Source organism: Schistocerca nitens, chromosome 4 (assembly GCF_023898315.1).
Source record: "Schistocerca nitens isolate TAMUIC-IGC-003100 chromosome 4, iqSchNite1.1, whole genome shotgun sequence".
NCBI lineage: Eukaryota > Metazoa > Arthropoda > Insecta > Orthoptera > Acrididae > Schistocerca > Schistocerca nitens.
Genome location: NC_064617.1, coordinates 719829426 through 719848377, shown reverse-complemented (window position 1 = coordinate 719848377; position 18952 = coordinate 719829426). Strand labels below are relative to the sequence as shown.

The 18952-nt window shown below is 48.6% G+C and overlaps 19 non-coding genes across 19 annotated transcripts; all 19 read right to left on the bottom strand.

Moving 5' to 3' along the window:
- Nucleotides 1–4014: 4014 nt before the first annotated feature.
- On the bottom strand, nt 4015–4096 carry Trnas-cga (transfer RNA serine (anticodon CGA)). The gene has a single exon. It is a non-coding gene; the product is annotated as a tRNA-Ser (tRNA).
- Nucleotides 4097–4234: 138 nt separating this feature from the next.
- Nucleotides 4235–4307, bottom strand: Trnak-uuu (transfer RNA lysine (anticodon UUU)). Its single transcript has one exon. It is a non-coding gene; the product is annotated as a tRNA-Lys (tRNA).
- Nucleotides 4308–11037: 6730 nt separating this feature from the next.
- On the bottom strand, nt 11038–11119 carry Trnas-cga (transfer RNA serine (anticodon CGA)). Its single transcript has one exon. It is a non-coding gene; the product is annotated as a tRNA-Ser (tRNA).
- Nucleotides 11120–11257: 138 nt separating this feature from the next.
- Nucleotides 11258–11330, bottom strand: Trnak-uuu (transfer RNA lysine (anticodon UUU)). The gene has a single exon. It is a non-coding gene; the product is annotated as a tRNA-Lys (tRNA).
- A 344-nt stretch (nt 11331–11674) lies between these two features.
- Trnas-aga (transfer RNA serine (anticodon AGA)) lies at nt 11675–11756 on the bottom strand. Its single transcript has one exon. It is a non-coding gene; the product is annotated as a tRNA-Ser (tRNA).
- A 737-nt stretch (nt 11757–12493) lies between these two features.
- On the bottom strand, nt 12494–12575 carry Trnas-cga (transfer RNA serine (anticodon CGA)). The gene has a single exon. It is a non-coding gene; the product is annotated as a tRNA-Ser (tRNA).
- A 138-nt stretch (nt 12576–12713) lies between these two features.
- Trnak-uuu (transfer RNA lysine (anticodon UUU)) lies at nt 12714–12786 on the bottom strand. The gene has a single exon. It is a non-coding gene; the product is annotated as a tRNA-Lys (tRNA).
- Nucleotides 12787–13130: 344 nt separating this feature from the next.
- Nucleotides 13131–13212, bottom strand: Trnas-aga (transfer RNA serine (anticodon AGA)). The gene has a single exon. It is a non-coding gene; the product is annotated as a tRNA-Ser (tRNA).
- Nucleotides 13213–13949: 737 nt separating this feature from the next.
- On the bottom strand, nt 13950–14031 carry Trnas-cga (transfer RNA serine (anticodon CGA)). The gene has a single exon. It is a non-coding gene; the product is annotated as a tRNA-Ser (tRNA).
- A 138-nt stretch (nt 14032–14169) lies between these two features.
- Trnak-uuu (transfer RNA lysine (anticodon UUU)) lies at nt 14170–14242 on the bottom strand. Its single transcript has one exon. It is a non-coding gene; the product is annotated as a tRNA-Lys (tRNA).
- A 344-nt stretch (nt 14243–14586) lies between these two features.
- On the bottom strand, nt 14587–14668 carry Trnas-aga (transfer RNA serine (anticodon AGA)). Its single transcript has one exon. It is a non-coding gene; the product is annotated as a tRNA-Ser (tRNA).
- A 737-nt stretch (nt 14669–15405) lies between these two features.
- Nucleotides 15406–15487, bottom strand: Trnas-cga (transfer RNA serine (anticodon CGA)). The gene has a single exon. It is a non-coding gene; the product is annotated as a tRNA-Ser (tRNA).
- A 138-nt stretch (nt 15488–15625) lies between these two features.
- Trnak-uuu (transfer RNA lysine (anticodon UUU)) lies at nt 15626–15698 on the bottom strand. The gene has a single exon. It is a non-coding gene; the product is annotated as a tRNA-Lys (tRNA).
- A 344-nt stretch (nt 15699–16042) lies between these two features.
- Trnas-aga (transfer RNA serine (anticodon AGA)) lies at nt 16043–16124 on the bottom strand. The gene has a single exon. It is a non-coding gene; the product is annotated as a tRNA-Ser (tRNA).
- Nucleotides 16125–16861: 737 nt separating this feature from the next.
- Nucleotides 16862–16943, bottom strand: Trnas-cga (transfer RNA serine (anticodon CGA)). Its single transcript has one exon. It is a non-coding gene; the product is annotated as a tRNA-Ser (tRNA).
- Nucleotides 16944–17081: 138 nt separating this feature from the next.
- On the bottom strand, nt 17082–17154 carry Trnak-uuu (transfer RNA lysine (anticodon UUU)). The gene has a single exon. It is a non-coding gene; the product is annotated as a tRNA-Lys (tRNA).
- Nucleotides 17155–17498: 344 nt separating this feature from the next.
- On the bottom strand, nt 17499–17580 carry Trnas-aga (transfer RNA serine (anticodon AGA)). Its single transcript has one exon. It is a non-coding gene; the product is annotated as a tRNA-Ser (tRNA).
- A 737-nt stretch (nt 17581–18317) lies between these two features.
- Nucleotides 18318–18399, bottom strand: Trnas-cga (transfer RNA serine (anticodon CGA)). Its single transcript has one exon. It is a non-coding gene; the product is annotated as a tRNA-Ser (tRNA).
- Nucleotides 18400–18537: 138 nt separating this feature from the next.
- Trnak-uuu (transfer RNA lysine (anticodon UUU)) lies at nt 18538–18610 on the bottom strand. The gene has a single exon. It is a non-coding gene; the product is annotated as a tRNA-Lys (tRNA).
- Between the last annotated feature and the right edge of the window lie 342 nt (nt 18611–18952).

Here is an 18952-nt window from a genome sequence, read left to right as displayed (position 1 = left end):
TGAGCACTGTTCTACCTTCTTTCAACTCGTCCGGTATTCTGTGGCCTCGAAAGACTTCATTGATAATTTCCGTAAGGGTGGGTCCAATGACATGCCAAAACTTGTGATAGAATTCTTTGGGGAGACCATCTGGACCAGGGGATTTGTTTGCTTGGGAACCGACAATTAAGTCTAAGACATCTGAAACTGCGAAATCGGCAAGAAATTCATTGTTGTCTTCTGCTGTTAAGTGACTGCCCAGAGTCTGAAGGAAATCTGACGTCAGATGTTCATCAAGCGGCTCGGATGAGTATAATTCACTATAATAACGATAAAAAGCCTGAACAATATCCTTGTGGTGCACAAGGTGATCACCGTCTGGGGTGGCTAGTTCGTCAATGAAGGTCCGCACACGATTGGAACGGTGTTTGATGAGATGGTATAAAGAAGCCATTTCTCTATCACTAACAGATTTGGTCTTAGCTTTAATTTTTAGGCCATCTAACTGCCTTCGCTTAATGTTTAACAGCTTCGCTTTGACCTTCTGGATTTGCGCAGCGTAAACGTTGGAGTCATGAGATTTGTCATATAATTCTCGTAAAACGGTATAATAAAATTCTGTTGTCCTCTTGTTATCCGTCGCTTTCTGATAGCTGTAAGAGATCAGACATTGTCGCAGTTTTCTTTTAGCTGTGTGTGTCCACCACTCTAGTTTAGTTCTGTGCTTGTTAATGGAGCGGAGACAAAAATTCCATGTTGCACAAATGGCATCTTCAAGCTCCAGGTCTTGAAGATGGGAAGTGTTAAGCATCCACTGACCTTTGAACCTTTTTGTTGGTTGCTTGTCGAGATTTAAGGTGACAGCATAGGCACAATGATCAGAGAAGGGAGCTGGAATAACTTCAGTATCAAGAACACGGTTGCCGATGTGAGACGATATATAGATGCGGTCAAGTCGACTACTTGAAGTCGGGGTAAAAAAAGTAAATTTAACCAGGGTAGGATGAAGAATTTCCCACGTATCTTTCAGCCGAACCTTGGTGACGAGTTCGCGAAGTTCATGACAGTAATTAAAGTGTGGCCTCTGATCCTTCTGGTGTACCACGCAGTTAAAATCCCCACCTAGGACAATGTTAACGGGGTCCTTTCGAAGCAAATAAATGACTTCATCTTTAAAATAGGCACTTCTCGCTGTCTTGTAACTGCTGCCGGAGGGTGCATACACATTGACAACTGTGACATCAAAGATTTTACAGCTAATACCGCGACCAGATTCAAGTTTTTCGACTTCTGTGACGGGGATACCATTACGGACTAGCATGGCCGTGCCTGTATAAAGTTCGTGAGCTACGTTTTCAATGGTTTGGAAACCAGGAATATCAAGATATTTGACTGCCACCTCCTGTAGTAGAATGATGTCTGCGTCAGATTCGTAAACGAATTGCCGCAGCAGTGCTACTTTAAGGTCGGATTGCAGTTTGTTAATATTGATGGTTAACAGTTTATAGGCTTGAGACATGTCTACATTAACTTAGACATTGAGGACTGTCAGTGTGGCATACAAACTACATCACAAAAAATATTGAAAAAAACCATCCGGAACATCCGGAACAAAACAGAAAAACAACCTATAGAGGCCTTCCGACCTAACGCAACGTCACCATGCCGTAAATAAGTATCCATTAATCGTTACTACTGTGGGGGTGGACCTCGCCGACACTTTTGGTGGGACTGCCGTCAAGTTCCTCACGCACAATTTCGTACCCGATATTCTTCTGTGTCAAATCGGATTTCCCTTGGTGCGACTGTGGTGATGGCGATGGATGGCGTGAAGCCGAAAGATTAGGCTGCGGTTTGAGTTTGCGTCGTGCAGTGGGTTGAGATGCCGATAGTGTTGTCGAGTCATCGGCCTTCTGTGTTGCTGTTTCCGTCCGACCGACACTCGTGGGCTGTTGTGTGGCAACAGCTTTCTCCTGTTTGTTTCTACCTGGGGCTTGTTGTCGTAGTTTGTTGTGGGGCCGATGTTTACCCGCCACCTCCTCATGTTGGTCGCGTTGAGGCGGCTGTCGTGCATCGCCGGTGACACTCGAAGTTGGTGGCAGTTGCTGTTGGCCGGGAGGATCCTCTGTTTCCACATCCGATTTGTTGGTGGCAGGTGGTACTGCAGGATCGATCTGCATACAATCAGCTTCTACTAAATCTCTGTCAGCTGAAGGTCGTGGTTTTCTGATCGTGGGAGAGGTTCGAGATAATTCATCTTCTGAATGATCATCGCTTTGCTCCAGTGGCCGTTTTTTAGTCTGTAAATCACTGTCAGGGGGAACAGATTCGAGATTCGTCGGGGCTACGATAGGTGGAAAATCAGTGACACTGCAAGGAATGTCAGGTGAAATTTCCTTAGCAACATCATCTTCAGGTTGGACATGTGAACCGTTTGCCATAACTTCACTGAGTGTCAATTTGCGTCGCTGCATGAGATTAGTTTTTAAGACAAACACACGGCGGGGACAATCCTGCCGAAAATGACCTGACTCATTACAGACATGACACGTAGGGACTTGTCCAGTATAAATAATGTGAGCCTTGTGACCTTCAACGGAGATATGTGACGGGATGTTAGTCTTAACTTCCATTTCAACCGATCTTATTCCATTAAAGCACTGGAGTTTATAATGCCGCGACCAGCGTTCATTAATGATTTCTATAACATCCCCATATTGAGACAGAGCAACCTTAATGCTTTCGTTTTCAAGTTCAATTGGTAAATTAAGAACTCGAACAGTCCGATATGTAGTATCAGCCCTTTTGATAGAAACCATACTCTTAGTGCCGTCCCTATGGGTAAACTCGACTTGATTGCCAAACTTATCGCGAATTTTATCAACCGTTAACGGATTGAAGAACTTAACAAACACACAGTAATTGTCAGAATCAAGTTGGGTAGTATGGACAGAATCCGGATTAATGCCAATTACCTCTGTCAGCCATTCGTGCACCTCGAGAGCAGACGGTTGAACTCGGCGAGTTTCCTTTTCAAACGAAAAAACCAAGGTGTTCTTCCTGATGGAGGCAGCCATGTTGTGCAGCACCGGTCGGATTACGGTCAGAACCGAAAATCCGTAGAACGACGAATATACGAAAACGAACAAATACACAAAACCGGTGTAGAACAGATGTCAATTTAAACACTGAACAGAAAGCAGTACACACGCAACGGTAAACACTAGCGTAAGCGCTGTAGTCACGGAGCGGCGGCTAGTACGTCCGTACGCGACGGCAGCTAGAGCCAGAATCGATCGGCCACGACTGCCGGTCGCAGAAGCGTCTCTCGGCAAGTGCAACTTTTCAAGCAATCTGACGTAAGAACACGACATGGCCTCACTCGTTTCTGTAGTGCTTCCGTTGCCAGCACATTAGCCGTTACGACAGTGTATCAATTTTGGCCTGGACGGGGGTTTGAACCCGGGACCCTTTGGTTGAAAGTCTAGCGCTCTACCGGCTGAGCTACCCGGTCCCTCGGCCGAGCATTGTGGTACATGCTGCATGGTGTTTGAGTGATTCGCGTGTCGTAATTACTGGCTTATGGCTCCAATGGCGACTTCACCGACTTCCCGCTGACGCTACTTTTCTGTCGTCTTAAACGATGGACATACTTGCAAGCAGCTGCGAGATCTTAAGAAAGGAAAACGCTGCACCACTGCTTTTGCCACACTCGAATGAATTGAATTGCGATTCTTAACAAGAAATGAATGCTCGCTCTGTCCAACACTTTGAAGCACATCTGCGTACTCACGAACACGGCGACGGCGCGACAAAATGACGGGGGCGCGTTCGTGGGCCTGCGACTGATTTCTGCAGTACTAGCGTCCGTGCGAGGTAAACCGAGAGCCGCAACAGACAGCGGCCGTCGCGAAACAGTATTCTGAAACATAAATTTCCGTCTTGTTGAGAATGGTGTCACTGGTTTGGATCCGCTTTCACCCACGCATGTCACATGTGTGCGAAAATTTCTGCTCGTTTTTACGCAAAATCACACGCAGCCGGTAGGATTCGAACCTACGCTCCCAGAGGGAATCTGATTTCGAGTCAGACGCCTTAACCACTCGGCCACGACTGCCAGTAGCGGAAGATCCTCCCGACACATGCAACTGCTACTGTTTAAAGCACTGCAGTGCCAGGAAACGGCGTAGCAGCATTCTTTTCCGTAGTGCTTACACCGCTACGAGACGTGCGGCTACCAAGGTATTAAAATTTCCGCCCGAACAGGGACTTGAACCCTGGACCCTTAGGTTAAAAGCCTAATGCTCTACCGACTGAGCTATCCGGGCTCACGTTACCTGAACACCCCTCCCTTTAGGCATACTGACACATTGCCTCATGTCCTTTACTGTTGGGTAGTCGTTGCGTGGAGCTGTTACTATTAAAACGTCGTCTGACTGCTGTCTATAAACTCATTACGCTAGGGTCGTAACAGACTATCGAAGAAAGCTGACACACGATGTAAAGTGAAATTGCAGCAGTTTGTACGTCTCAGCAGAGGAGCTACGTGTTTTGTCGACACTCACTGGACAATTGTAAAATTCACAAGCGTCTCGAATGCAGTGTTTCCCACGTATTCGCTCATTTCACGGTTCCGTTGGAGATGTTCTTCACCTCTTGACACAAAAAAAGGACGCAGTCGGTAGGACTCGAACCTACGCTCCCAGAGGGAATCTGATTTCTAGTCAGACGCCTTAACCACTTTTTTTTTTTTTTATATTTTTTTTTTTTTTTTTTTTTATTTTATTTTTGGGCCTCCATCCACCCCTTCTAGCCCGTCCTCACGCTCGCCAAAAGTGCCTTCATCGGCTCGGCTTCTCCGCCATTGGCAAAAATCTCCGTTGAAAGAAAAAATTAATCATGTAACAAATGGATGCTCTTCAGTATCCGTGTGGTGATTTGGTTAAGCCACTATATGTGATGTGGAAAATAAAGCAAATGATATCTTCTGCAGGAATGTTAGAAAACTCATCACCTTCCGAGGGAGACTGAATGTGTGAAAATAAACTTGTGATGCTGGAGTCTTCCACAGCAAGAAGGAACAACTCTTCCTCTGACAGGAGAAGGTCAAACATAACGTAAACACATCTTCTTTTCAATAAACGAATCTTACTAATTAAATAAACAAGAAAAGAATAATTTATAATTTGGATAGTAGATCTACAATTTTCGACGGTGATCTTGTAGAACAGTCTCGCATTGCTCTCGACAGAAGAGGCATCATCCCCCAAAGCGTCACCACTGTCGGGGTGGTCCGTTGCATGTTCGTGGCCGTTCGATCGCCGCAATCCGAATCCTAATTGCGACTATCATATTCGGGAAGGGGCCATCCATCAGAATTTTCGGACTGCGACGGCGCCCTGGAGGAATATCTCTCTACGTCAACGTTCGGAGGAGAAAGAAAGCATACTTTTCTCTATATTTGTCTATTCGTTGAAGTTGCTGGTGTTGAGTTATGAGGTAAAGCCAATAGTCTTCTTTATTTTTTTCTGGCACCGATAATATATAATACACCGTCTGACCTTGAAGCCAATTGACTGCTCGTCGTTTTGCCGGGGGGTAGGGAACGGCATCGGGAGTGAGGAGTCCAGCTGGAGTAATCATCCTAGGTGCAGTACGCAGCATACTTGAGAGCTTCCGTGCAAAGAGAAGCCAAATGTCTTTCACATTGTCGCATAGAAAGCGATGTTCGATGGTATCTAGTAGAGTACAGTGAACGCAGTTCGGAGTGTCTGCCAAGTGGATCATGTGTAGTTTTGAATTTGTCGGTATGATCCTATTGACCGCCATGTACCATGTAGACCGCACCTGCGATGGTAAGTGTGCGTCATGAATGTTTTCCCAGATCTTAGCCCAGTTGCAGTCTCTATACTTCACTTCTATTCTGTTGCGCGGCTTACTGTCCGTCAGGCAGCTGTAAAGTGCTTTGACCCTGTAAAGATCATTCGCGGGTATGTTGCTTTGAATATAGCTGTATTCGAGGAAAAAAGTACTAAAGTGGCAAAATGCAGTCGGGATGTGACTTACGTTTACCGGAGGCATCATGCTGGCAGGTGCAATTTCATTGAGAAGGTGGGCCGTTAGGGAATTTGGTGAACGTTGCCATTGTTTATACATGTTTCTGATATATAATGCTTTCGCTTTGTGGTAAACATCAGTCAGATTTAGGCCGCCCTTTCCCAAGGGGAGCGTCAAGGTTGCAAATGGGACTTTGAAAATGTGTCCCCTAGTGACAAAGTGTCCGAGCGCTGCGAGCATTCGTTGTGCTATGACCTTTGGTAGTGGCAGGATTTGCGCGACATAATTCACTTTAGAAACAATGTATGTATTGACTAAAAGCACTCTTTGTATGGCGTTGAGATTGCGCAAATGATGTTGCCGTATGCCGGCCCGAATTTGTGCCAATAATTTTCGATAATTAAGAGCAGACGTGCAGCGGATGGTGCGCGCGTATTCAATGCCGAGACATTTAAATGTTGTCATTCTTTTTAGTGATTGGCTATTGCCAAGTTCGAGTCCCCTACCAAGTTCCATAATGCCAGACTTTTGACAGTTGACTTTCGCTCCTGATGCGGCTGCATAAGTGGATATCAGCTGAAACGCGCGTTCCAAATCTTCATCTTTCGTCACCACGAAACTGACGTCATCCGCAAATGCCTGGCATACGATCTTCTGGCCATGTATGCGTATTCCCGGAAGGTCTTGCGCCAGGGAGAACAGTAAGGGTTCAAGAGCAACTGCAAACAAAGCCATTGACATCGGGCAACCTTGTCGCACCGACCGAGTGATGTTAATAGGTTTACTGAGTTGACCGTTGAGACAGATCTTGGACGTACCGTTTCGCAGCAGCAGTGTAACAGTGTCAACAACTTTCCGTGGAAAATTCATTGCTTCCATCACGCACAGAAGATATGAGTGACTGATTTTATCGAATGCTTTCTCAAAATCTAACGAGACTAGAGCGCATCGCATTTCGCAAGCGGCGGCTGTAGCTATGATATCTCGATATGCAGTTAACGTCTGCTGTATGTTTCTAGTGTTCCCAACGCTCGTCTGGTAGGCCCCCGTGACAGTACTAAGTACCGTACGGAATCGCTGCATCATGACCCGCGCGAATATCTTATAATCGGTATTAAGTAATGTAAGCGGTCGGAGATTGTCGACTGTCTTTCCCGCTGGGGTTTTGGGTACCAAAACCACTATGCCCTCACAGAAGTCCCTTAGGACATCACTTCCAGCATTGAAGATATCATTACAGACCAAGGTCAACTTTGGAACTAAATGGTGACGAAAGGTTCGATAAAACTCAGCCGGTAATCCGTCGGGGCCAGGCGATTTATTCTGTGGGCTCCCTCGAATGGCGTCCTCTACTTCATCTTCAGTGATGACTGCAGCGAGGCCGTCTGCTTCTGCCGTGCTCAATGTCGCAAAACGGCGTGTCAGAAGGGCTTGCTGCGCCGCCATATCCACTGGGTGTTCCGTTAACTGTGCTGTGAAATGTTTATAAATCTCGTCTCGTATGTCGCGCTGTTGGTTTAAGAGTCGACCATCTGCAGTGTGCAGTTCTGTCAATATCTTTCTGCGCCCCCTTTTCTGTTCGCGAATAACATGATACATTGATGTCGTTTCGTCCTGTACAGCGTTTTGCAGACGTGTCCTGACTTTACAGCCTTCCAATTGCTTCCGTTTGAGGGTTAGAATCGTAGCCTGTATTCTTTTAATATGCATACGATTTGCTATTACTGTTGCATCTTCTCGATATAAATCTCTTAAACACTGAAAGTAAAATTCCAGGGTTTGCTTCTGCCAGGCACATCGATCTCGGGAATAACTCTTCATCGCTTTTGTTAAGGCGGGTTTCGCACATTGGACCCACCACGTAATGGCAGAATCGTACGCGGGAAACTTTCGTTCGCATTCTGCCCACGTATTGCGGAAGACTGTGTGACACCCGGGTTCCGGTAACCGCGCTACATTTAGTTTCCAGGGTCCCCTTGCCCTGTACGTCCCTTGTTTGGCTAAATTGACGGTACATATATATGCCACATGATCTGTAAAGACAGTCGGCCATAGCTCTGCCTGCAAAACATGTTCCCTCATACTTGATAATGCGTAAATTCTATCGATGCGGCTAGCTGAGTGGCCAGTAACGAATGTGAATCCTGGCCTGTCACCGTGTCGAAGCTCCCACGTGTCTATTAAATTCAACTCTTCAATGAGAGTGCGAAGCTCGGCGGACGAATTGAAGTTCGGCGTCTGGTCTTTGGGACTGAGGACACAGTTAAAGTCACCAGCGAATATAAGTTGTTCTGAAGGTGGTGTAAAAAGTGGCACAATGTCATCTTTAAAAAACTCTGCTCTCTGTCGTCGTCTCCCAGAGCCGGAAGGGGCGTAGAGATTGATAAATCTAGTAGTATTGATAGTAGTCGCTATACCTCTGCCAGACGCCAGGCGCTCGATATGTGACATCACTATCCCTTCCTTAGCCATGATCGCGGTCCCTGGATCAGTGCCATGTCCAGGATTAACGACGGCATTGTAGCCTGTGATACGGTCAAGGTTAATATTTGTCACTTCCTGCAGCATGATGAGATCAATATCAGCGGCATAGAGAAAATCTTGAAGATTTTTTAAGTTTAGTGGGCTACTGATCTTATTGATGTTCAATGTCGCAATTCGGTAAGCTTGCAAGGACGGCATGAGAACAGAGTTCTAGGTGACAATAAGCCAACTATGGATGTTAATGGCTAACATCATCTAAAAGAAGTCTACGTCATCAGCCACGGCGCCGACACCGGCGGTAGCCGTTTGCTGCTGGTTGGACACATCAGCTGGAGCTTCTGATAACGGACTATCTATACGTCGCCGATCCTGTACGAAATCTTCTTCCCGACCGCCCTCTTCCACGTCATCCGACCAATCACACTCGAACTTGTCCGCTTGCTTACCGCAAGCAGATAGCTTGGATACGTCAGGCACAGGGTTCTGATCCATTGTATCTGTTATCGCAGGGTCTCCTGAGGGTAAGCGTCCGTGATCAGTGTCCGATTCGTCCGTCCGGGATTTTTTTGTCGTTTTGCTGGTTGCCGACGACGGTGGTTCAGTCACTTCAGTCATTTTCTGTCGTACGTGGTCCGCTTTTTCACGCAATATTGGCGCCTTTGCTTCTGCCCCTTGATGTGCTAGCCGGCGTTTCTTCTGTGATTTGGGAGACCGCGGGGGCTGGTGGCCAGCCAGCTCGTTCGGCTCCACCCGGTCTACGTCGGACTTTTCTTCTCGAACCGAGACGCCCGCATGAATACTTTCGGTGTCCGGTCAGTGCCCCTGCTCCGAGGGAGTATTGTCCCCCTTCGAGGGGTGTGAAGAAGGAACAGTTGGTACGTCGTTCGTATCCATCGGCGTGACGCCTTCCTGCACTTCGCGCAAACTCGCTAGCGAAACATCGAAACTAGGTTCCGAGGTAACGTTAGCCCGGGCGGCGGCGACGTATGTTATAGGCAACGTAGACGTCGGGCCCTGCTGCCCACGCTCACCGGCCGGTATTTGTGCCACGCGCCGTTGGACACATTGAGCACGGATATGTTCGGTGGAACCACATCCCGCACAGGTTCTCGGCTGCCCATCATAAATCACTATGGCTCTGTAGCCACACACAGTGATGTAGGACGGAATGTGCTTCAACATATCAATCTTCACCTGCCGGACACCGTTTAACACGGGGAAAATGTGCATATTCGACCACTTGTCTGCCGTATTGCTGATGACCGTTCCATATTCCCTCAATTTGGCATTAATTTGATCAGCGGATATTTCGAATGGCAATTCAAAGATTCGAACAGTTCTCACACCAAGACCGGCAAGCGAAACTCTGACTTCACCAACATTGCCGTCAGAATGATTGAACTTTAAAACTCCTCCACAAGACTGAATGACCTGCTCGCATTTCTCGGGTCTGAACAATTTTAGGTAGACCGTACTGCTGACGATAGAAAGGTGAATGCCAACCATATCATCAATAGTGATTTTCATAACGTCTCTAATAAATAACTCAACTTCAAAGGACTTCGGCCGGGCATAGTTCGGGTCAAAACTCAATTTCAATGTGTCTTTCCGTATAAGTTGATCCATTATAATCGTTTGCAAGTCATCACTCCACACTACAACAACGCAACGAAGCGCACACTTACCAAACAGCACGCGACCGCCACAGGCGAGAGCGTAAACAACCTGCGTCCGACCGCTACGGCGGCTGCCGGCTGACTGGCCACTCGGCCACGACTGCCGGTCGCAGAAGCGTCTCTCGGCAAGTGCAACTTTTCAAGCAATCTGACGTAAGAACACGACATGGCCTCACTCGTTTCTGTAGTGCTTCCGTTGCCAGCACATTAGCCGTTACGACAGTGTATCAATTTTGGCCTGGACGGGGGTTTGAACCCGGGACCCTTTGGTTGAAAGTCTAGCGCTCTACCGGCTGAGCTACCCGGTCCCTCGGCCGAGCATTGTGGTACATGCTGAATGGTGTTTGAGTGATTCGCGTGTCGTAATTACTGGCTTACGGCTCCAATGGCGACTTCACCGACTTCCCACTGACGCACCGCTGACGCTACTTTTCTGTCGTCTTAAACGATGGACATACTTGCAAGCAGCTGCGAGATCTTAAGAAAGGAAAACGCTGCACCACTGCTTTTGCCACACTCGAATGAATTTAATTGCGATTCTTAAAAAGAAATGAATGCTCGCTCTGTCCAACACTTTGAAGCACATCTGCGTAGTCACGAACACGGCGACGGCGCGACAAAATGACGGGGGCGCGTTCGTGGGCCTGCGACTGATTTCTGCAAGTACTAGCGTCCGTGCGAGGTGAACCGAGAGCCGCAACAGACAGCGGCCGTCGCGAAACAGTATTCTGAAACATAAATTTCCGTCTTGTTGAGAATGGTGTCACTGGTTTGGATCCGCTTTCACCCACGCATGTCACATGTGTGCGAAAATTTCTGCTCGTTTTTACGCAAAATCACACGCAGCCGGTAGGATTCGAACCTACGCTCCCAGAGGGAATCTGATTTCGAGTCAGACGCCTTAACCACTCGGCCACGACTGCCAGTAGCGGAAGATCCTCCCGACACATGCAACTGCTACTGTTTAAAGCACTGCAGTGCCAGGAAACGGCGTAGCAGCATTCTTTTCCGTAGTGCTTACACCGCTACGAGACGTGCGGCTACCAAGGTATTAAAATTTCCGCCCGAACAGGGACTTGAACCCTGGACCCTTAGGTTAAAAGCCTAATGCTCTACCGACTGAGCTATCCGGGCTCACGTTACCTGAACACCCCTCCCTTTAGGCATATTGACACATTGCCTCATGTCCTTTACTGTTGGGTGGTCGTTGCGTGGAGCTGTTACTATTAAAACGTCGTCTGACTGCTGTCTATAAACTCATTACGCTAGGGTCGTAACAGACTATCGAAGAAAGCTGACACACGATGTAAAGTGAAATTGCAGCAGTTTGTACGTCTCAGCAGAGGAGCTACGTGTTTTGTCGACACTCACTGGACAATTGTAAAATTCACAAGCGTCTCGAATGCAGTGTTTCCCACGTATTCGCTCATTTCACGGTTCCGTTGGAGATGTTCTTCACCTCTTGACACAAAAAAGGACGCAGTCGGTAGTACCCGAACCTACGCTCCCAGAGGGAATCTGATTTCTAGTCAGACGCCTTAACCACTCGGCCACGACTGCCGGTCGCAGAAGCGTCTCTCGGCAAGTGCAACTTTTCAAGCAATCTGACGTAAGAACACGACATGGCCTCACTCGTTTCTGTAGTGCTTCCGTTGCCAGCACATTAGCCGTTACGACAGTGTATCAATTTTGGCCTGGACGGGGGTTTGAACCCGGGACCCTTTGGTTGAAAGTCTAGCGCTCTACCGGCTGAGCTACCCGGTCCCTCGGCCGAGCATTGTGGTACATGCTGAATGGTGTTTGAGTGATTCGCGTGTCGTAATTACTGGCTTACGGCTCCAATGGCGACTTCACCGACTTCCCACTGACGCACCGCTGACGCTACTTTTCTGTCGTCTTAAACGATGGACATACTTGCAAGCAGCTGCGAGATCTTAAGAAAGGAAAACGCTGCACCACTGCTTTTGCCACACTCGAATGAATTTAATTGCGATTCTTAAAAAGAAATGAATGCTCGCTCTGTCCAACACTTTGAAGCACATCTGCGTAGTCACGAACACGGCGACGGCGCGACAAAATGACGGGGGCGCGTTCGTGGCCCTGCGACTGATTTCTGCAAGTACTAGCGTCCGTGCGAGGTGAACCGAGAGCCGCAACAGACAGCGGCCGTCGCGAAACAGTATTCTGAAACATAAATTTCCGTCTTGTTGAGAATGGTGTCACTGGTTTGGATCCGCTTTCACCCACGCATGTCACATGTGTGCGAAAATTTCTGCTCGTTTTTACGCAAAATCACACGCAGCCGGTAGGATTCGAACCTACGCTCCCAGAGGGAATCTGATTTCGAGTCAGACGCCTTAACCACTCGGCCACGACTGCCAGTAGCGGAAGATCCTCCCGACACATGCAACTGCTACTGTTTAAAGCACTGCAGTGCCAGGAAACGGCGTAGCAGCATTCTTTTCCGTAGTGCTTACACCGCTACGAGACGTGCGGCTACCAAGGTATTAAAATTTCCGCCCGAACAGGGACTTGAACCCTGGACCCTTAGGTTAAAAGCCTAATGCTCTACCGACTGAGCTATCCGGGCTCACGTTACCTGAACACCCCTCCCTTTAGGCATATTGACACATTGCCTCATGTCCTTTACTGTTGGGTGGTCGTTGCGTGGAGCTGTTACTATTAAAACGTCGTCTGACTGCTGTCTATAAACTCATTACGCTAGGGTCGTAACAGACTATCGAAGAAAGCTGACACACGATGTAAAGTGAAATTGCAGCAGTTTGTACGTCTCAGCAGAGGAGCTACGTGTTTTGTCGACACTCACTGGACAATTGTAAAATTCACAAGCGTCTCGAATGCAGTGTTTCCCACGTATTCGCTCATTTCACGGTTCCGTTGGAGATGTTCTTCACCTCTTGACACAAAAAAGGACGCAGTCGGTAGGACCCGAACCTACGCTCCCAGAGGGAAGCTGATTTCTAGTCAGACGCCTTAACCACTCGGCCACGACTGCCGGTCGCAGAAGCGTCTCTCGGCAAGTGCAACTTTTCAAGCAATCTGACGTAAGAACACGACATGGCCTCACTCGTTTCTGTAGTGCTTCCGTTGCCAGCACATTAGCCGTTACGACAGTGTATCAATTTTGGCCTGGACGGGGGTTTGAACCCGGGACCCTTTGGTTGAAAGTCTAGCGCTCTACCGGCTGAGCTACCCGGTCCCTCGGCCGAGCATTGTGGTACATGCTGAATGGTGTTTGAGTGATTCGCGTGTCGTAATTACTGGCTTACGGCTCCAATGGCGACTTCACCGACTTCCCACTGACGCACCGCTGACGCTACTTTTCTGTCGTCTTAAACGATGGACATACTTGCAAGCAGCTGCGAGATCTTAAGAAAGGAAAACGCTGCACCACTGCTTTTGCCACACTCGAATGAATTTAATTGCGATTCTTAAAAAGAAATGAATGCTCGCTCTGTCCAACACTTTGAAGCACATCTGCGTAGTCACGAACACGGCGACGGCGCGACAAAATGACGGGGGCGCGTTCGTGGGCCTGCGACTGATTTCTGCAAGTACTAGCGTCCGTGCGAGGTGAACCGAGAGCCGCAACAGACAGCGGCCGTCGCGAAACAGTATTCTGAAACATAAATTTCCGTCTTGTTGAGAATGGTGTCACTGGTTTGGATCCGCTTTCACCCACGCATGTCACATGTGTGCGAAAATTTCTGCTCGTTTTTACGCAAAATCACACGCAGCCGGTAGGATTCGAACCTACGCTCCCAGAGGGAATCTGATTTCGAGTCAGACGCCTTAACCACTCGGCCACGACTGCCAGTAGCGGAAGATCCTCCCGACACATGCAACTGCTACTGTTTAAAGCACTGCAGTGCCAGGAAACGGCGTAGCAGCATTCTTTTCCGTAGTGCTTACACCGCTACGAGACGTGCGGCTACCAAGGTATTAAAATTTCCGCCCGAACAGGGACTTGAACCCTGGACCCTTAGGTTAAAAGCCTAATGCTCTACCGACTGAGCTATCCGGGCTCACGTTACCTGAACACCCCTCCCTTTAGGCATATTGACACATTGCCTCATGTCCTTTACTGTTGGGTGGTCGTTGCGTGGAGCTGTTACTATTAAAACGTCGTCTGACTGCTGTCTATAAACTCATTACGCTAGGGTCGTAACAGACTATCGAAGAAAGCTGACACACGATGTAAAGTGAAATTGCAGCAGTTTGTACGTCTCAGCAGAGGAGCTACGTGTTTTGTCGACACTCACTGGACAATTGTAAAATTCACAAGCGTCTCGAATGCAGTGTTTCCCACGTATTCGCTCATTTCACGGTTCCGTTGGAGATGTTCTTCACCTCTTGACACAAAAAAGGACGCAGTCGGTAGGACCCGAACCTACGCTCCCAGAGGGAAGCTGATTTCTAGTCAGACGCCTTAACCACTCGGCCACGACTGCCGGTCGCAGAAGCGTCTCTCGGCAAGTGCAACTTTTCAAGCAATCTGACGTAAGAACACGACATGGCCTCACTCGTTTCTGTAGTGCTTCCGTTGCCAGCACATTAGCCGTTACGACAGTGTATCAATTTTGGCCTGGACGGGGGTTTGAACCCGGGACCCTTTGGTTGAAAGTCTAGCGCTCTACCGGCTGAGCTACCCGGTCCCTCGGCCGAGCATTGTGGTACATGCTGAATGGTGTTTGAGTGATTCGCGTGTCGTAATTACTGGCTTACGGCTCCAATGGCGACTTCACCGACTTCCCACTGACGCACCGCTGACGCTACTTTTCTGTCGTCTTAAACGATGGACATACTTGCAAGCAGCTGCGAGATCTTAAGAAAGGAAAACGCTGCACCACTGCTTTTGCCACACTCGAATGAATTTAATTGCGATTCTTAAAAAGAAATGAATGCTCGCTCTGTCCAACACTTTGAAGCACATCTGCGTAGTCACGAACACGGCGACGGCGCGACAAAATGACGGGGGCGCGTTCGTGGGCCTGCGACTGATTTCTGCAAGTACTAGCGTCCGTGCGAGGTGAACCGAGAGCCGCAACAGACAGCGGCCGTCGCGAAACAGTATTCTGAAACATAAATTTCCGTCTTGTTGAGAATGGTGTCACTGGTTTGGATCCGCTTTCACCCACGCATGTCACATGTGTGCGAAAATTTCTGCTCGTTTTTACGCAAAATCACACGCAGCCGGTAGGATTCGAACCTACGCTCCCAGAGGGAATCTGATTTCGAGTCAGACGCCTTAACCACTCGGCCACGACTGCCAGTAGCGGAAGATCCTCCCGACACATGCAACTGCTACTGTTTAAAGCACTGCAGTGCCAGGAAACGGCGTAGCAGCATTCTTTTCCGTAGTGCTTACACCGCTACGAGACGTGCGGCTACCAAGGTATTAAAATTTCCGCCCGAACAGGGACTTGAACCCTGGACCCTTAGGTTAAAAGCCTAATGCTCTACCGACTGAGCTATCCGGGCTCACGTTACCTGAACACCCCTCCCTTTAGGCATATTGACACATTGCCTCATGTCCTTTACTGTTGGGTAGTCGTTGCGTGGAGCTGTTACTATTAAAACGTCGTCTGACTGCTGTCTATAAACTCATTACGCTAGGGTCGTAACAGACTATCGAAGAAAGCTGACACACGATGTAAAGTGAAATTGCAGCAGTTTGTACGTCTCAGCAGAGGAGCTACGTGTTTTGTCGACACTCACTGGACAATTGTAAAATTCACAAGCGTCTCGAATGCAGTGTTTCCCACGTATTCGCTCATTTCACGGTTCCGTTGGAGATGTTCTTCACCTCTTGACACAAAAAAGGACGCAGTCGGTAGGACCCGAACCTACGCTCCCAGAGGGAAGCTGATTTCTAGTCAGACGCCTTAACCACTCGGCCACGACTGCCGGTCGCAGAAGCGTCTCTCGGCAAGTGCAACTTTTCAAGCAATCTGACGTAAGAACACGACATGGCCTCACTCGTTTCTGTAGTGCTTCCGTTGCCAGCACATTAGCCGTTACGACAGTGTATCAATTTTGGCCTGGACGGGGGTTTGAACCCGGGACCCTTTGGTTGAAAGTCTAGCGCTCTACCGGCTGAGCTACCCGGTCCCTCGGCCGAGCATTGTGGTACATGCTGAATGGTGTTTGAGTGATTCGCGTGTCGTAATTACTGGCTTACGGCTCCAATGGCGACTTCACCGACTTCCCACTGACGCACCGCTGACGCTACTTTTCTGTCGTCTTAAACGATGGACATACTTGCAAGCAGCTGCGAGATCTTAAGAAAGGAAAACGCTGCACCACTGCTTTTGCCACACTCGAATGAATTTAATTGCGATTCTTAAAAAGAAATGAATGCTCGCTCTGTCCAACACTTTGAAGCACATCTGCGTAGTCACGAACACGGCGACGGCGCGACAAAATGACGGGGGCGCGTTCGTGGGCCTGCGACTGATTTCTGCAAGTACTAGCGTCCGTGCGAGGTGAACCGAGAGCCGCAACAGACAGCGGCCGTCGCGAAACAGTATTCTGAAACATAAATTTCCGTCTTGTTGAGAATGGTGTCACTGGTTTGGATCCGCTTTCACCCACGCATGTCACATGTGTGCGAAAATTTCTGCTCGTTTTTACGCAAAATCACACGCAGCCGGTAGGATTCGAACCTACGCTCCCAGAGGGAATCTGATTTCGAGTCAGACGCCTTAACCACTCGGCCACGACTGCCAGTAGCGGAAGATCCTCCCGACACATGCAACTGCTACTGTTTAAAGCACTGCAGTGCCAGGAAACGGCGTAGCAGCATTCTTTTCCGTAGTGCTTACACCGCTACGAGACGTGCGGCTACCAAGGTATTAAAATTTCCGCCCGAACAGGGACTTGAACCCTGGACCCTTAGGTTAAAAGCCTAATGCTCTACCGACTGAGCTATCCGGGCTCACGTTACCTGAACACCCCTCCCTTTAGGCATATTGACACATTGCCTCATGTCCTTTACTGTTGGGTGGTCGTTGCGTGGAGCTGTTACTATTAAAACGTCGTCTGACTGCTGTCTATAAACTCATTACGCTAGGGTCGTAACAGACTATCGAAGAAAGCTGACACACGATGTAAAGTGAAATTGCAGCAGTTTGTACGTCTCAGCAGAGGAGCTACGTGTTTTGTCGACACTCACTGGACAATTGTAAAATTCACAAGCGTCTCGAATGCAGTGTTTCCCACGTATTCGCTCATTTCACGGTTCCGTTGGAGATGTTCTTCACCTCTTGACACAAAAAAGGACGCAGTCGGTAGGACCCGAACCTACGCTCCCAGAGGGAAGCTGATTTCTAGTCAGACGCCTTAACCACTCGGCCACGACTGCCGGTCGCAGAAGCGTCTCTCGGCAAGTGCAACTTTTCAAGCAATCTGACGTAAGAACACGACATGGCCTCACTCGTTTCTGTAGTGCTTCCGTTGCCAGCACATTAGCCGTTACGACAGTGTATCAATTTTGGCCTGGACGGGGGTTTGAACCCGGGACCCTTTGGTTGAAAGTCTAGCGCTCTACCGGCTGAGCTACCCGGTCCCTCGGCCGAGCATTGTGGTACATGCTGAATGGTGTTTGAGTGATTCGCGTGTCGTAATTACTGGCTTACGGCTCCAATGGCGACTTCACCGACTTCCCACTGACGCACCGCTGACGCTACTTTTCTGTCGTCTTAAACGATGGACATACTTGCAAGCAGCTGCGAGATCTTAAGAAAGGAAAACGCTGCACCACTGCTTTTGCCACACTCGAATGAATTTAATTGCGATTCTTAAAAAGAAATGAATGCTCGCTCTGTCCAACACTTTGAAGCACATCTGCGTAGTCACGAACACGGCGACGGCGCGACAAAATGACGGGGGCGCGTTCGTGGGCCTGCGACTGATTTCTGCAAGTACTAGCGTCCGTGCGAGGTGAACCGAGAGCCGCAACAGACAGCGGCCGTCGCGAAACAGTATTCTGAAACATAAATTTCCGTCTTGTTGAGAATGGTGTCACTGGTTTGGATCCGCTTTCACCCACGCATGTCACATGTGTGCGAAAATTTCTGCTCGTTTTTACGCAAAATCACACGCAGCCGGTAGGATTCGAACCTACGCTCCCAGAGGGAATCTGATTTCGAGTCAGACGCCTTAACCACTCGGCCACGACTGCCAGTAGCGGAAGATCCTCCCGACACATGCAACTGCTACTGTTTAAAGCACTGCAGTGCCAGGAAACGGCGTAGCAGCATTCTTTTCCGTAGTGCTTACACCGCTACGAGACGTGCGGCTACCAAGGTATTAAAATTTCCGCCCGAACAGGGACTTGAACCCTGGACCCTTAGGTTAAAAGCCTAATGCTCTACCGACTGAGCTATCCGGGCTCACGTTACCTGAACACCCCTCCCTTTAGGCATATTGACACATTGCCTCATGTCCTTTACTGTTGGGTGGTCGTTGCGTGGAGCTGTTACTATTAAAACGTCGTCTGACTGCTGTCTATAAACTCATTACGCTAGGGTCGTAACAGACTATCGAAGAAAGCTGACACACGATGTAAAGTGAAATTGCAGCAGTTTGTACGTCTCAGCAGAGGAGCTACGTGTTTTGTCGACACTCACTGGACAATTGTAAAATTCACAAGCGTCTCGAATGCAGTGTTTCCCACGTATTCGCTCATTTCACGGTTCCGTTGGAGATGTTCTTCACCTCTTGACACAAAAAAG